The sequence below is a fragment of the Macrotis lagotis genome, chromosome 3 (genome assembly GCF_037893015.1).
Source record: "Macrotis lagotis isolate mMagLag1 chromosome 3, bilby.v1.9.chrom.fasta, whole genome shotgun sequence".
Lineage (NCBI taxonomy): Eukaryota > Metazoa > Chordata > Mammalia > Peramelemorphia > Peramelidae > Macrotis > Macrotis lagotis.
Genome location: NC_133660.1, coordinates 39,199,020 through 39,214,612, shown reverse-complemented (window position 1 = coordinate 39,214,612; position 15,593 = coordinate 39,199,020). Strand labels below are relative to the sequence as shown.

At 40.6% G+C, this 15,593-nt stretch overlaps 1 protein-coding gene across 4 annotated transcripts in view; it reads right to left on the bottom strand.

The window, feature by feature from the left end:
- SHROOM3 (shroom family member 3) overlaps positions 1–11,899 on the bottom strand; it is a 247,547-nt gene extending 235,648 nt beyond the window's left edge. For 2 of the 4 annotated variants that reach the window (XM_074228540.1, XM_074228541.1), the window contains exon 1: positions 11,664–11,899. The gene's annotated coding sequence lies outside the window, so the exon portion shown is untranslated. The remainder of the gene's footprint in view (positions 1–11,663) is intronic. The other 2 variants (XM_074228542.1, XM_074228543.1) reach the window with 1 other exon arrangement.
- Positions 11,900–15,593: the final 3,694 nt, after the last annotated feature.

Genomic DNA, 15,593 nt, shown 5'->3' with positions numbered 1-15,593 from the left:
TTTTACAGCACCACATCATCCCTATGCAGAACCATCGATGAAAGCAAATGGAGAAGTTTGGAATACTGTGGACAAGTTGACTTACCTTGGCAGTGAACTTTCCAGGGCGGTACGCATTGATAATGAGGTTGCCATGACATTGTCAGAGCTTGCTCAGTGTTTGGATAGCTCCAAAAGAAAGCGTGGGAGAAAGGAGGTATTAGAACGACTACCAAACTGAAGGTCTACAGAGCTGTTGTGCTAACTTCATTGCTCTATGCCTATGAAACCTGAACAGTCACCATCACCATGCCAAGAAACTGAATAGGTTCCATTTAAATTGTCTCAGGAAGATTCTGATGATCATCTGGCAGGAGAAGATACCAGATACTGAGGTCCTTTCTCAAGCTAAACTGCCAACCATTCCAACATTACTATAGAGACAGCAACTATGATGGGTTGGCCACATTGTTAGAATGCCAAATGTATGCTTGCCAAAAGACAATTTTAAGGAGAACTCATATAGGGCAAGCACTCACAAGGGGGCCAGAAGAAGTGATACAGGGACACCCTGTAAGTCTCTCTTAACAATTTTACAATAGATTATTCAACATAGGACACACTGGCACAGGACCACCCAGCATGATGTGCCCTCCTCAGGGAGCAAGGCAGACTTGAAGAAGCTCAAAGGATAAGTAAGTTAAAAGTAAACATCCAAGGACTATTTGTGCCTGACCTGTGGTAGAGCATTCCAAGCTTGTATTGGTCTAATCAGCCAGTCAGACATAATGTAATTTGTCTTTAACATGGTGATGTCATTTTGGTTTTCTTTGATAAAATAAAGGACAAGAACCAACCAGTCTTTTTACTGGCTGTCCCTTATATCTGGAATGCTTTCCATCTTCATTCCTAACTTTTGACTTCCTTCAAAACTTACCTCATATCCCACTTTCTTTCTTTTTTAATTTATTTTTTTATTTTTTAGGTTTTTGCAAGGCAATGGGGTTAAAGTGGCTTGCCCAAGGCCACACAGCTAGGTCATTATTAAGTGTCTGAGGTGGGATTTGAACTCAGGTACCTCTGACTCCAGGACCGGTGCTCTGACCAGTGCTCTATCCACTGCACCACCTAGCTGCCCCCATATTCTACTTTTTGCAGCAGATCTGTCTCAGTTCCTTGCATCCCCTTTCCTCATATTTACACACTAAATACATAATTATATATATATATATATATATGTATCCTATATACTATATGATGTGATATGTATATATCATATCTATATCTTTTGATCTCTATATCTATAACTTGTATCTGTTTGTGTGTGAGTGTATAATTTTTTTTAGGTTTTTTTTTTGCTAGGCAATGGGGTTAAGTGGCTTGCCCAAGGCCACACAGCTAGGTAATTATTAAGTGTCTGAGGTCGGATTTGAACTCAGGTACTCCTGACTCCAGGGCGGGTGCTCTATCCACTGTGCCACCTAGCCACCCCGAGTGTATAATTTTTTTACATGTCATTTCCTCTAACAGCATGAGAGCTCTTCGAGGGTGAGGATCACATTTTTGTCTATCTTGGTATTTCCATTGCTTAGTGCCCACTTATCATATAATAAGCAATTAATAAAGCATGTAGAGTAAAGTCCTGAGACTTAGATTATTAAAAACTCTAAGCACAAAATACAAAAAGAGGTAGGTCTTCCTGCCTAAATCAAAAAGGAAAAGTCCACTAAAACCTTGAAAAATTTCACACCTAATTGACTAATATATCAGTTGCTCTTTGTGAACACTGAGTTGATCTAAGAAAGTTGTTAGGACCTTCTGGTGGCTGAGGCTCTAGTGGAATGCTTTGAACACTTCAATGTTATTTTAAAAATGGGTCCAGGGGTGGCTAGGTGGCACAGTGGATAGAGCACCCGCCCTGGAGTCAGGAGTACCTGAGTTCAAATCCGACCTCAGACACTTAATAATTACCTAGCTGTGTGGCCTTGGGCAAGCCACTTAACCCCACTGCCTTGCAAAAAAACAAAAAAAAAAAAATGGGTCCAACAAGTGACTCCAGTCAAGTGCTTAAGGTGTGGTCATTGAAATTTTATCCCCAAGGCTCTCTCCAAAACACTAACATTGTAGTGGAATTGACATTTGTCACATATGGTTATCACAATGACTTCTCTAGGTACTTTTCCCATTGCAGACCAAAAAAATAAAACAAAACAAAAGAAAGCAGGTTAGCTTGCTCGCTCATGGTCACAAATTTGTAAGTGGTAGACTTGATATTCATGAACAAGAGCATTTCCAACTGTACTGTAATGATTTTATATCTAGTCTTAAACCAGAGAAAATTCACAGATTACAGCTGAGAGGACACCAATCCCACAATTCAAGTTTCATATTTTAAAAAAATTTCTATGACTGTCACAAATCAAATGCTATCTAACTTTTTTTTGGGGGGGCAGGGGAGGTTAAGTGATATATCCCAGGATGACAGGCAGTAAGTGTCTGAGTCACAGTTGAACTCAGGCCCTTCTTACTCCAGGGTTACCTGGAGGCACCACCTAGTTGACCCTGCTGTCAAATTTTCTGACTATTGCCTCTCCCAGTTTGATTTTCAATAACACAATATGATCAAATAATTCCCTAAACTCAGAAGTAAAACTGAGGAAACTAGTTTCTCATTATTCCTGTCCAATCATATCTATTCCCATCTCAAATCACCAACATATCCTAAGATTTCTTCTAAATTTTCTGGCAACATTTGTAGGAATTTAACTTAAATCAACTTTAATTTAAATCAAAATCCTAGCAGAAAGTCTGGATTTTCTCCAGCAAACCACCTAGGTATCAGTAAATTCATCATAAATCAAGGTAGGTAGGTTACTACTATATTATAGGCCTTTATTCAAATATCATCTGTTACATGCAGAGTAATCTGTAGTATTTATCAGGATAAGAGAAGGTTTATTAATAGCTTTCTCTTTACTAGGAAGTATTACCTGTAGATACTGGGTAGGACCACTATTATCTTTATTCCAACAAGGCTGATTCTAATTGAACCCCTTCTAGAATGTATTTTGTAAATAAGAGAGAGCCTTTTGGATTCAGAACAGGGCTAATGTTAGATATTAGTTCAAATTAGTCTGATAATAATCTATCTTCTTGACAAAAAAAATTTTCATAAACATTTAAATGTTTATGTACATATAAATGAATTAAGACTGTCTTCATCAGTATGGGAGACTCTCAATTTAGAAACTTCCTTTAATGACATAGATTTTAAGTCTTTGATTTATATGGTGTGTTATATGATTGGCATGATAAAGTGATGATTTACTGATCAAGGAAGAAGAGAGAAAAAAGGAGGAAGAGGAGAGAGAGAAAAAGAAGAGGAGAAAGATGATGGAGAGGAGGAAAAGAAAGAGGAGGAGGAGGAAGAGAAGGAAGAAGAGGAAAAGAAACAGAAGGAAAGAGGAGAAAGGGAAGGAAGAAGTGAATATGAAGAAAGAGAAGGTGGAGGAAAAAGAAGAAAGAAGAGGGGAAGGAAGGAGAAGAGAAGGAGAAGGAGGGGAAGAAAAGGAGGAAGAGGAAAAGAAAGAGAAGGAAAGAGGAGAAAGGGAAGGAAAGAGAAGAGAATATAAAGAAAGAGAAGGTAGAGAAAAAGAGAAGAAAGAAGAGGAGGAGAAGGAGGAGGAAGAGGAGGAAGAGGAGGAAGAGGAAAAGAAACAGAAGGAAAGTGGAGAAAGGGAAAGAAGAAGAGAATATGAAGAAAGAGAAGGTAGAAGAAAAAGAGAAGAAAGAAAAGAAAGAAGAGAAGGAGGAGGAAGAGGAGAAGGAAGAAGAGAAGGTAAAGAAGGAAAGAAGGAGGAAGAAAAAGGAGGAAGAGGAGAAAAAGGAGGAAGAAGAGAAAAAAGGAGGATAATAAGGAGGAGAAGAAAATATATTTATACCCAATCTAGAGTAGTAAAAGTTGTGGCCACAAGGCCATATTATAACAGGTAAAGTACTTATAAAACCTCATCAGTAAACTCAAATATTGAGAGCTCCCACCCTATGGGCCACCTTTAGCTCAATCCAATGTGTTGGCGACAGTCAGTTCAAGCAATTCCACAGGCCTGCGTTTCAAGGTCCAGCTGTTGGAACCAGAAAGTTTCTGTCCCAAGGATTCAATTTAACCCCCCCCCCCCCCCGACCTCTGCCCCAGAATATAAAACATGATAGAAAACTTCTGGTTGGGATGGCAATATGAAAGATCATAGAGGAACCTAGCTTTCCCACAAACACCTGCACAAATATCCAAAAGGTCCCCGAGAAAGGGCAACGGTAGGTACACTTCATTCCTTCAGAACCACACTACAAAGATGGCCAGAAGCCAGAAGAAGCAGGAAAGGCCTTGCCAGCTTTGGTAAACAGACTTAGAGCTTGAGGGTTCTGGGAGAAGGATGATACTGGGGAAACCAGGACAAACCTGTAGGGTAAATTAGTCCAAAGCCCACAAACATCGGGAGAGAGGTTGCCAGAACAAACTCTGGCAAATGGGCCCGAAGCCACCAGCACTTAGAAAAAGAACATTCCAAGGAGGTCACAAGTCAGAGCAAGTTGTGGCAACAGAGCCCGAACCTATGAGGGTAGAAATAGGGGAATGGATTCCTCCTCATGGGTTACTGCAAGGGGAACCAGGGCCTACCTAAGGCTTGTTTCAGAATACTGGGAGCTATAGTGAGAAATAGGGCTAAAGCAACATTTGGATAGCTAAGTGTGGAGCCTGCAAGAGGCAATGTCACTCTCAGGTCTGACAGGGTCACAGTCAGGGACAGAATCTTAAAGCATTATATGAATTTTAGCTTTCAATATTATGAAAATGTTCATTTTCACTAATATAAAAACACAAAAACAATAATAACATAGGCTCAATAGATTTTGTCTAAAATATATGGCCATGTATTCTTTTTTTTTAAAGGTTTTTTGCAAGGCAATGGAGTTAAGGCTTGCCCAAGGCCACACATTTAGGTAATTATTGTCTGAGTTCAGATTTGAACTCAGGTCCTCCGGACTCCAGGGTTGGTGCTCTATCCACTGCACCATCCACTGTACCATCCACTGCCCCAAAGTCATGTATTCTTTTTTTTTATTTTTTTTGCTTTAATCTCTCTTAACTTCTTTTTTTAAATTTATTTTTATTAAAGATATTATTTGAGTTTTACAATTTTCCCCCCAATCTTGCTTCCCTCCCCCCACCCCACCCCCCCATGGAAAGCAAGGGTCATGTATTCTTGAAACATCTAAAATCCATCTAAAATCATGAATTATTTAGTTAAGGACTCACTATTCAAAAAAACTCTGCTCCTCTAGTACTCTTAGGATTTTTTTTTGCAAGGCAAATGGGGTTAAGTGACTTGCCCAAGGTCACACAGCTAGGTAATTATTAAGTTTCTGAGACTGAATTTGAACTCAGGTTGTCCTGACTCCAGGGCCGGTGCTCTATCTACTGCTCCACCTAGCCACCCCTCTAGTACAGTACTCTTAACAATGAGATTGAGATCATTTTCTTATACCACCTGTCACAGTAAACAAATGGATACAAGAGGTAGAACAGGGGGTTTGAATTAGAATTAATGAATGAAGCGTAAACAAATTAGAACACATGGTGGAGAATCTCTCCAAATAAATGGAGGCAGATTTAGACCTCAGAATTGGAAAAAAAGTTTTTACCATGATTTGAGCAAAAATCAATAACCAGGAAGAATTCATAAACTCTATACAAGTCAAAGGGATGGTTCTTGAAGACAGAATGTGTTGTAATAACTTAATGATCAGAGCTTTCTCCTCTAAACAGAACCAAAAATATCTGAATAATATACTAAAAGAAGCAATATAAGAAAATCACCCCAAACTTTAAAAACAGACAGCATTGTATTGACTGGGTTTGTTGATTTCTGCCAGTGAAAAACTTGATGCCTGAAACTCCACATCCCATAGTAATTAGCTATTAAATTTTACAATTTCAATATTAACAATAAATTTTTCATGGAGGCAACTATGAAGGTAAATCAATTTGATTAATTCAGGATTATTCTGAGGTCACAAGAAATCAGAGAAAATAATTTAGTTGGATATTTTAAACTCAGAAGTAAAACTGAGGAAACTAGTTTCTCATTATTTCTTTCTAATCATATCTATCCTCATCTCAAATCACCAACATATCCTAAGATTTCTTCTAAATTTTCTGGCAACATTTGTAGGAATTTAACTTAAATCAACTTTAATTTAAATCAAAATCCTAGCAGAAAGTCTGGGTTTTAAAAGTAAAGGTGGTCAAATAGCAGCCTAAAATAACACATCCAAAGCTAGCACTAATCAATGGGAAAAAAAGAGAGCTCTTCAACAAAAAAGAGGCAATCTTGAAAAAGAAAAAAAAAAGACTAGAAGTGAACAAAATATTCTACTTGCAAACACCCCAAGGAAAAACATGAAAATAGTATAATTATTAAGTAAAGATTGATCAATGAAATAAATCCATGTTTATAAATGATGGTTTTTACAAAAAGGAAAAATGGATTAGGGGTAAAAGAAGGAGAATAATAATTTAGGAGAAGGGAAGAGCTGAATTAATATTCTATGAAATAAATTCCACATTTCTTTATGAATGAACCAATATATTTTTATAACCATTTTCTCTTACTTTGCAGGTTGCCATCCTAACCCAGAAGAGGGAAATTTTAAAGGTCTCTTAGAGGTAGCAAGCACCTAGGCTAGTGAAGCAAGATTGATTTGGTCTTGCGTACACTACAAAGCAGAAATTATTAAAAAGAATCTAGTACTGGTTTAAAAAAAAGGAATGTGCTCAATTTTCATTATTGTCTTCAGTTGACAACATGGGAATATTGGATTCTAGATATGTGGTGACTCAGTTCTGAGAAGACTTTGAGATTTGGTATATTGTAGAAAACTTTGAGTAGTCCCTTGGTCTTTCTTCTCTATTCCTTCCTCTGTTCAACCAGCAAGATAGTAGTATGGGGGAAGGATACAGAATGAGTTAAAAAAAGTTTCCAGCCTGGGTTCTTTGACCAGATTCTCATGTGTGAAGTATTATGTTCTCTCCCTCACATGGACTGTGTAATTAAATGAGTTCTTACCTGGGTTTCCAGTTTTTTTTTCACTCTGTGTTTTCTTTCCTGATTAGGCAATAGAAAATTGGATTTAAGATGGGGTAATACTTGTGAATTTAAAAAATAAATCCTCAGGAGGTCCTGGATGCAAGGAGAAGAACCATTCCTAGTAGAAGTGGCATATTTTAGATTTGTATATAAATGAAAGTCAAAAATAACAAGTTAGTAAGTCTGCAAAATGGTGTGTTTTCTAATAAGTACTGTAATATTTATACTGTAATACTAGCAGTTATAAGTTGTAATATTATATTGTAATACTAGCAGTTACAAGTTACTGATCCCTGTTCAAGATTAAACTCATTTAATGTCATTCCATTAAATATATTTCATGAGTCTGATATATAACATTTCTTTTGTGAATAGAGATAAATTACCTGTCCCACATCTGACTCATATTGTACATTGTACTTTGAATAATTTTTTTACTGCTTCCCTCTCCACTTTGGGGAGAAACCTTAGATATGAAATATAATCCAGTGAGCTATACATAAAATCTTTCCTAAGCATCAGGGGTGGAGATCTCATGAGGTACTGAGAATGAAGAGCTTGGTTCTTTCTCATTAGTCCTGGGTTCCTAAATTCTCTACCCAGATCAAACTATATACAAGGCATAGGATCTCAGCTTCTATGGATCCAGAAGTTGTTCCTCAAGGTTAGACTAGTAAGGGAGGTAGAAAGAGACATAGACTAGAGTTAGGATATTTGGATTTGGGAGGGAGAAGTTATTACTTCTAGAACTAGTCTTCTTCACTTAGGATACTCGATTCTTGCTGCATTATTTATTTCTCATTGCTACCTTCATAAATTAATATTTCTAAAAGTAAGGCCCAGTTGAAAAAGATGAACAGAAACAAAAAAGTAAAATAAATGCACAAATAAAGAGAAATAAAATGAAGTGAGAACTATAAATATAACAGAAATAGAACAGGTGGAAGGTCAAATATTTGATACTCTAGAAGCTCTACCTTAATGAAGGATAAAAGACATTAAGAGGTAAAGAGTAATGTACTTCATGAACTGGAGAACAGAATTCAGAGCAGACTAGAAGGGGATAGAAATAAGGAAGTCAGAGTAAATGAAAATTTCCTGGAAAAGGGTAACATGAAAAAATGTTATTTAAGTTAAGAGTTCAAAGAAAGTGAGAAAAAAAATTTAAATGTGCTTAACTGCATGTCTCTATCCAGATAAGAAAGTCAAAGGTAAAAATAAGAGGTAGACACAATTAAAAATTAAAAGTAAATAGGGCAGGAGAAAAGATCCTATGGAAAGAGGCTGGCATCAAAATTAAATAAGTGAAGCTAATGGCAAGGTTGAAGAGTTGCTAAAGATGAAAGAGATTTTAAAAAATCATACAATAACCAAACAAGAGATAAGGAGGATCATGGGAGTTAAAATGGATAATTTTGATTGCATTAAAAATGATGAAAATGTAACCTAAGCCACATGACTATATGATGATATATTGCCATATATCAAAAGTTAAGTGTGTGTGTGTGTGTGTGTGTATGTATGTATGTATATAGGTCAATCCAGTCAATTGATTATCCCATTCCATGTCAACAAAATTTAGTCCTGATATCTTTATCAGGTAACAACTAGTGAATCAAACAAAAGCAGCAAACTAATTTATGTTCAAAGAAGAATTGCAAGTTATTAATAACCATATAAAGGTTTCTGTAACTCACTAATGAGAAAAATGCAGATCAAAACAATTCTTAATTTTCTCCTCACCCTAAGAAAATTTGAAAAGATGACAAAATATGAGAAGGGGAGGCTATAAGAAAATAGGCACATTGATACACTATTAGTGTAATACTAAACTGGTACAACTATTCTGGAAAATAATTTAGAATTATGCAAACAACAAAGGGGGGTTCAAATGTTCATACACTGACTCAGGTTCAATATATAACAAAAGATTCACAATGTAATGTTTGACTGTAACAAAGAACTAGAAACAAAGTGTGTACTCATCAATGTAGAAATGGTTAAGCAAACTGTGCCACCTGGACATAATGAAATATTATTCCATAGTTGAGAAATGAATACAAGGAATTCAAAGATGTATGGAAAGATTTATAGGGCACTTGGGTGGTGCAATGGACAGGGCACTGGCCTTGGAGTCAGGAGGATGGGAGTTCAAATTCAACCTCAAACACTTGACACTTACTAGCTGTGTGACCTTGGACAAGTCACTTAACCCTGATTGTCTCACATCCAGGGCTATTTCCAGTAGTTCTGATTCAAATCTGGCCAATAGAACCTGATGGCTCTGAAGAAAAAAATGAGGCTTGTGACCTAGCATAGCACCCCTTCACTCAAATCCAATTCATGCACATGTCATGCCATCACCTTCCCTGATGTCATGGTCTTCTTCGAGAAGGAAGGACAAACATCAGCAGGATAGGTTATATATACACATATACATGTATATGTTTATAAATATGTGTGTGTGTATTCACACACAAAGGTAAGCTAAGTGAAAAGATAATAAAATGAAACTAAATATTTTTGAATTTTAATAACCATACATTTCCTTTTAAGAACCATAGTTGTGATATTTGTAGTTATTTGCACATAGAATGCAGGAGAAACAATAAAAGTTTGTTCCCTTCTCTTTTTTTTCCTTCAAAGATTTTATTTGTTTTGAATTTTACTATTTTCCCTCTAATCTTGCTTTCCTCCCCTCACCCCCCACAAAAGGCAATTTGCCAGTCTATACATTGTTTCCATGGCATACTTTGATCCAAACTGAATGTGATGAGAGAGAGAAATCATATCCTTAAGGAAGAAAAATGAAGTATAAGAGATAGCAAAATTACATAATAAGATAAAGTTTTTTTTTCTAAATTGAAGGTAATAGTCTTTGGTCTTTGTTCAAAATCCACAGTTTTTCTCTGGATACAGATATTCTCCATTGCAGATAGGTTCCCTTCTCTTATAGAATGTTATATATGAGGTCAAATATGGTTAAAGCCTTGGTTGGTTGCCTTGAACTTAAAATAATTTTTCTTTCATTACAAGAGAGAGCTTCCTGAGCAGGGGATAAAGAGGAAGGCATTTTAATAAATCATTATGATATAAAAACAGAAGACACTAATAAAATTTAAAAGGAAAACGTTTTGTGAAAATCCTAGGAGTCTGCTTGAATAACAAAAACTTCAATCAAGATCACCTAGCTAGTGAATGGCAGACAGAAGCTGTGAACCAGGTCTTCCTGACTGAGCTCAACCCACTATCCATTAATGACAACTATTATACTAAGCTAAAATTGCTTCTACTCGTGTGCCTATGAGGAGGGTTTTAACTTTGGCAGTACTTTCCTTCATTAATTCATACTCACCACCCTCTTAACATCAGAAATGTTATCTCCATCTTAGTGCATTCATACCTACTTTGAATATTTTTGCATATTTAAAGATTCAAAATGAATCCTATTTTTAAATTTTAAAAAATAATTGTAAATTTTAAATTTAAATAAAATATTCGTTTGAAAAATATTTGATTTTTTAAAATAAAAAGTAAAAAAAATCCTTGCATTTGCCCATGGAGGAAAAGTACATCAAGATTATCTGACACTCTTAAGTGTCTTCCGGTTCCTTGGTTTTGAATGCTTCTTGTCTCTCTTTTCCTGGCTTTGCCTGCTTTCCCCAAACCTGTTTGTTACTTAAATTGTTGAAACGCCTCTGCTTCAGCAAATTGGGCGCCCTTAACCCCCTAGTGGACAAAGGAATATTTCACCTCTTTGCTGCTGTGTAGTTATTAAGGGACTAGCACCTGCTTCCATAAAGTTTTCATTTTTTAAACTCCCTAAAACAACCTTTCTTTTTTTGCTATTATTACAAAACAAGCGGCAATAAGAGATGCACGCCGGTGTTGGTCTTCCCCGAGTCTTACAGTCACAAGCATGCTGACAAAAACTCCAGAAAAGAGGCTTTTCCAGCATATGTCAGTTATTCCCAGGGGAAAGGAGACCCGAGGCGCGGCCGGGCTCACTCCCAAAGCTACCTCAGCCTTCGGGTGTTCGGGTTCCGATCGGACCTTTTTCTGGACTTTGGGATGAAAGCCACATGGCCCCTTCCCCCTCTTCCCCCCCTCCCCACCCCCGCACGTGGTTTGGAGATTCTCCCCGAAATTCCCGCTGCCCCGCCCCGCCCCCAGCCGCTGGAGAGGAAAGGCGGCCGTCGCCAGGGGAACAACGAAACGAACGCGAAAGCGGCCCGGGGGCTCCCACAAAGCGCCCCGGGTTCTCAGCCCAGACTCGGTGGCTGACTCCGCTTAGTCCAAGGAAGCAACCGAAAAGCCGGTTTTCCTCTGAGCTTCTGACCAGAGGGGATCCCAAGGGGGAGTCCTGGCAATCGGTGCCCCTCTGCGCGCCAACAGCTTTCGGGCGCCGCTCCCCGAGGGTGCCAGAGGGCTTGCCCCGCACAGTCAGTGCTTTCATTAAAAGGGTCCGGAACCAAGCCCTTCTCCAGCCCCCTCCCCACACTGCCTCCCCTTCCCCACACTGCCAAGCCTTCCTACCAAGAGAAGCTGGGCCGCGGTGGAACAGCGCCTTCCAAGTGGATTTACCTCAAGGCAGCCTAGAGAAGACAAAGCATCGGCGCCTTCTCCTTCAGGGCTTCATTGCTGGACAGAGAACCCTGACGTGGGTGGCGGAGTCAGCCCATGGAGAGGGGCCCCGGCACCTCGGGGCCCTCGCACCGTTCCGCCCTTCAGCCCTGGGAAGCGCAGCCACAGGTGACTGCCACCAGCGGCCACCTCAGGACTGAGCCCGCAGGCAAACAAGGGCCGGGTCAGCCCAGGCCGAGAGGCAGGCCACATTCCTGCCCTCCCCTCAGCCAATGGGCTGCGGGGCTGAGTGACAGCGGCAGAAACCCTGGGGGACCAGGAAGCCCAATAAGTGGGGGAAAAGCCAAAGGAAGAAGGCCGAGCTGGGGCTGCTGGGCCTCGGGGCATCCCCCCCTGGGCCTCGGGCCATTCCCTCCTGGGCCTGGCAGGCCCCAGACGTCGGGGAGAAGGACCTTCCAGACTGCATGTTGTCAGCTAGGTCCCTCGGGGCCGGGCAGAGATCGTGTCTCACCTCTCCTGCCGCCGCCACACTTCTGCTTAGTTCTCCAGGTAGCCAGGATGGATGACAATCGAGAGGAAGGGAAAGAAAAGGCAGAGCTTAAAGAGAGATCCAGGGCTTCGACCCCGGGTGCCCAGGCAGTCCGCCTCCTCCCTGCTTACTGAGTCCCATTTGGATTTCTTTGCAGCTGAATAAATGGAATTTGTTTTTGCACTTACTAGTGTTTTATTTTTTCAATTGTACAGAAAGATAGATTTCAACATTCATTTATTTTTAGGTTTTTTGCAAGGCAAATGAGGTTAAGTGGCTTGCCCAAGGCCACACAGCTAGGTAATTATTAAGTGTCTGAGGCCGGATTTGAACCCAGGTACTCCTGACTCCAGGGCCGGTGCTTTATCCACTGCACCACCTAGCCGCCCCTCAACATTCATTTTTGTATGATTTTGAGTTCCAAATTATTCTCCCACTCCTCTCCCTCCCTTCCTTCTCTTCTCCCTCCCTCTCCTCTTTCTACCTTCCCCTCTCCTCCCTCCCTCTCTCCCTCTCCACCCCTCTTCCCCTCCATCTCTCCCTCTCCCCCTTCTCTCTCCCCCTTCTCCCTTCCCCTCCTCCCTCTCCCTCTCCACCCCTCCCTTCCTCTCCTCCATCTCTCTCCCTCTTCTCCCCTCCCTTCCTCCTCCCCTTCCTTCTCCCTCCACTCTTCTCCCTCTCCCTTCTCCCTCTCCCTTCTCCCTCCCCCCTCCCCTTCTCCCTCCCTTCCTCTTCTTCCTCCCCTCTCCTCCCTCCCTCTCTCCCTCTCCACCCCTCTTCCCCTCCATCTCTCCCTCTCCCCCTTCTCTCTCCCCCTTCTCCCTTCCCCTCCTCCCTCTCCCTCTCCACCCCCTCCCTTCCTCTCCTCCATCTCTCTCCCTCTTCTCCCCTCCCTTCCTCCTCCTTTCCCTTCTCCCTCCCCTCTCCTCCCTCCCCTTCTCCTTCCCCCTCCTCCCTCTCCCTCTCCACCCCTCCCTTCCTCTTCTCCATTTCTCTCCCTCTTCTCCCCTCCCTTCCTCCTCCCCTCCCTTCTCCCTCCCCTTTCCTCCCTCCCCCTTCTCCCTCCCCTCTCCTCCCTCCCCCTTCTCCCTCTCCCTTCTCCCTCCCCCTTCTCCCTCCCCTCTCCTCCCTCCCCCTTCTCCCTCCCCTCTCCTCCCTCTCCCTTCTCCCTCCCCTTCTGGCTTCTCCCTCCCCCTCCTCCCTCTCCCTCTCCACCCCTCCCTTCCTCTCCTCCATCTCTCTCCCTCTTCTCCCCTCCCTTCCTCCTCCCCTCCCTTCTCCCTCCCCTCTCCTCCCTCCCCTCTCCTCCTTCCCCCTCCTCCCTCTCCACCCCCTTCCTCTCCTCCATCTCTCTCCCTCTTCCCTCCTCCCTTTCTCCTCCCCTTTCCCTTTCCTCCTCCTCCCCAGCACCTCAAGCAATCCCATATAGATTATATATTAAACTGAATTTTTAATGAACCAACATTTCCTTAGATGACACTGATTTAATAACCAATAAAAAACAGTGAGTCAATGAAAGGGAGGAAACTTCTACTTGGCTATATTCACTATCTTGAAGCAAAGAAATTCACTTGTGGAGAAAGCATGCCGAATTAGACAAGTCCAAAATCTGACTTTTAAAAGACTTTTGAAAGTCTGGGACCTGCACCCTCTTTGTAACACCATGGAATTTTAGCAAGTATCCTAAATGCAATCCATTTAAGGCCTCATCCTCCAGTCTCTCATCGGAGGCCTTAGGACCCCCTGAGTGAAGTTCGGTCTTTGCCCCAGATTGTAGAGGTCAGTTTAGCAATCACCAAAACCGCAAGGATACAGAGAAAAGGAATAATACCATCCACAGAGAACAAAAATGAAATGAAGACTAAAAATAAGGCTGAAAATGTATGCTTGTGCAACAAATACAGTTTCACCAACTCACAGCTGGAATGGAGAACAAAAACAAGTCTCCTTACATGATTTGCAAAAGAATGAAAGGGAGAGTTTAAAAAGAAAGAAATATTTAAGAGGGGAGGGGAAAGAAGAAATTACCTAAGCCCATAGCAAAAGAGGCAGCATTCTGAAGTGACAATAGGTTTATTTTCTAAATAGAGTGGCCCAGAAACTGGATTCCATTCAAGACTTTCACAAAGTTAGAAAAATTCTTTTAGTTGAGAATGTTGCTGCATTTCAAAAGAGAAACTGGTATTATTTAAGGATCATTTCTTTATCATCCACAAATGCTGTCCCTCCAGAATGTCCCATTTGAATTGTGAGGCTATTTATATGTCTACAATTAGTGATATCCAAGAAAAGTAATTTGGAGACAGACATGTTCATTTGAGGGCATAAAGGGAATAAAAAGAGGCTGGGGGCATGGATAACCTTTCAGAAAAAAAATGTGTCAAATATCACTGATAGTGGCTCAGCAATCACGTTGACCAGTTCTTTTAGGATTTAGGAATCTGAATCAGGTGACTTGAATTCAAGGGCAATGAGGTGCTCTCTTGTTATCTCCTTACTTATCTTGCCCTGTTAGTCATTTTATGCTGTTGTCTCCAGTCTAAAGGTCATTCTCCTTCCCAGAGAAAAGACTGGTTCTTTATAAAGTCATCTCTTCTCCTTTTTTCTGGAATTTCTAATTCACACCCCATATGGGTACTTTTTTTTTCTTTTGGGCTAATTCAATTGCATTTCCTTTCATACCATACCCTATCCAACAAGGCAGAGTTCAAGAGCAGCCAGGTCAGGGTTGTCCCCATTGTAAGTGTCAGATCTAACACTCTGCTGCTGCTGACAGTCAACATTCCATTTCCATCTTCCACATTGCCAAAAGGTGAGGTTTGAGGTCTGTTTCTCACAGCTGGCCATATAGAATAAGAATGACCATCCCCCTCACTAGTAGATGCAGGCATTCATTCTGGTTTAAAGAATTAGCTCATTGGAATATTTCATATTCTTTCCATTACGGCAGCTGTCCCACATAGTAACCCAACCCTGTCCAAATTTGGAGACTATGATGATATCTTCAGGTATTTGATGTCTGAGCCCTATGCATATTATATCTGTCCTCATGGATGCTATGTAAGGTTAGGAAAATTATAGCAGAAGTAGAAAATATACAATAATGAGAGCCAAGCATTCACCAAAAAGGAATATTTCATAATGATCCTCATGGGCAAGTCAATCCTAATTAGTAAAGAGAAACTTCTATGCATAGAATCACAGAATTTGAAAGTTGGGAGGGATCTCAGTGGCCTTCCCATAGAAAGCATAGACCCATTATGATTTACCTACCATGTTTTCATACAATATCTGCTTAAAGATCTCTGAGATAGGGAAATCTACCACTCTGGAGGAAATCCATTATACTTTTA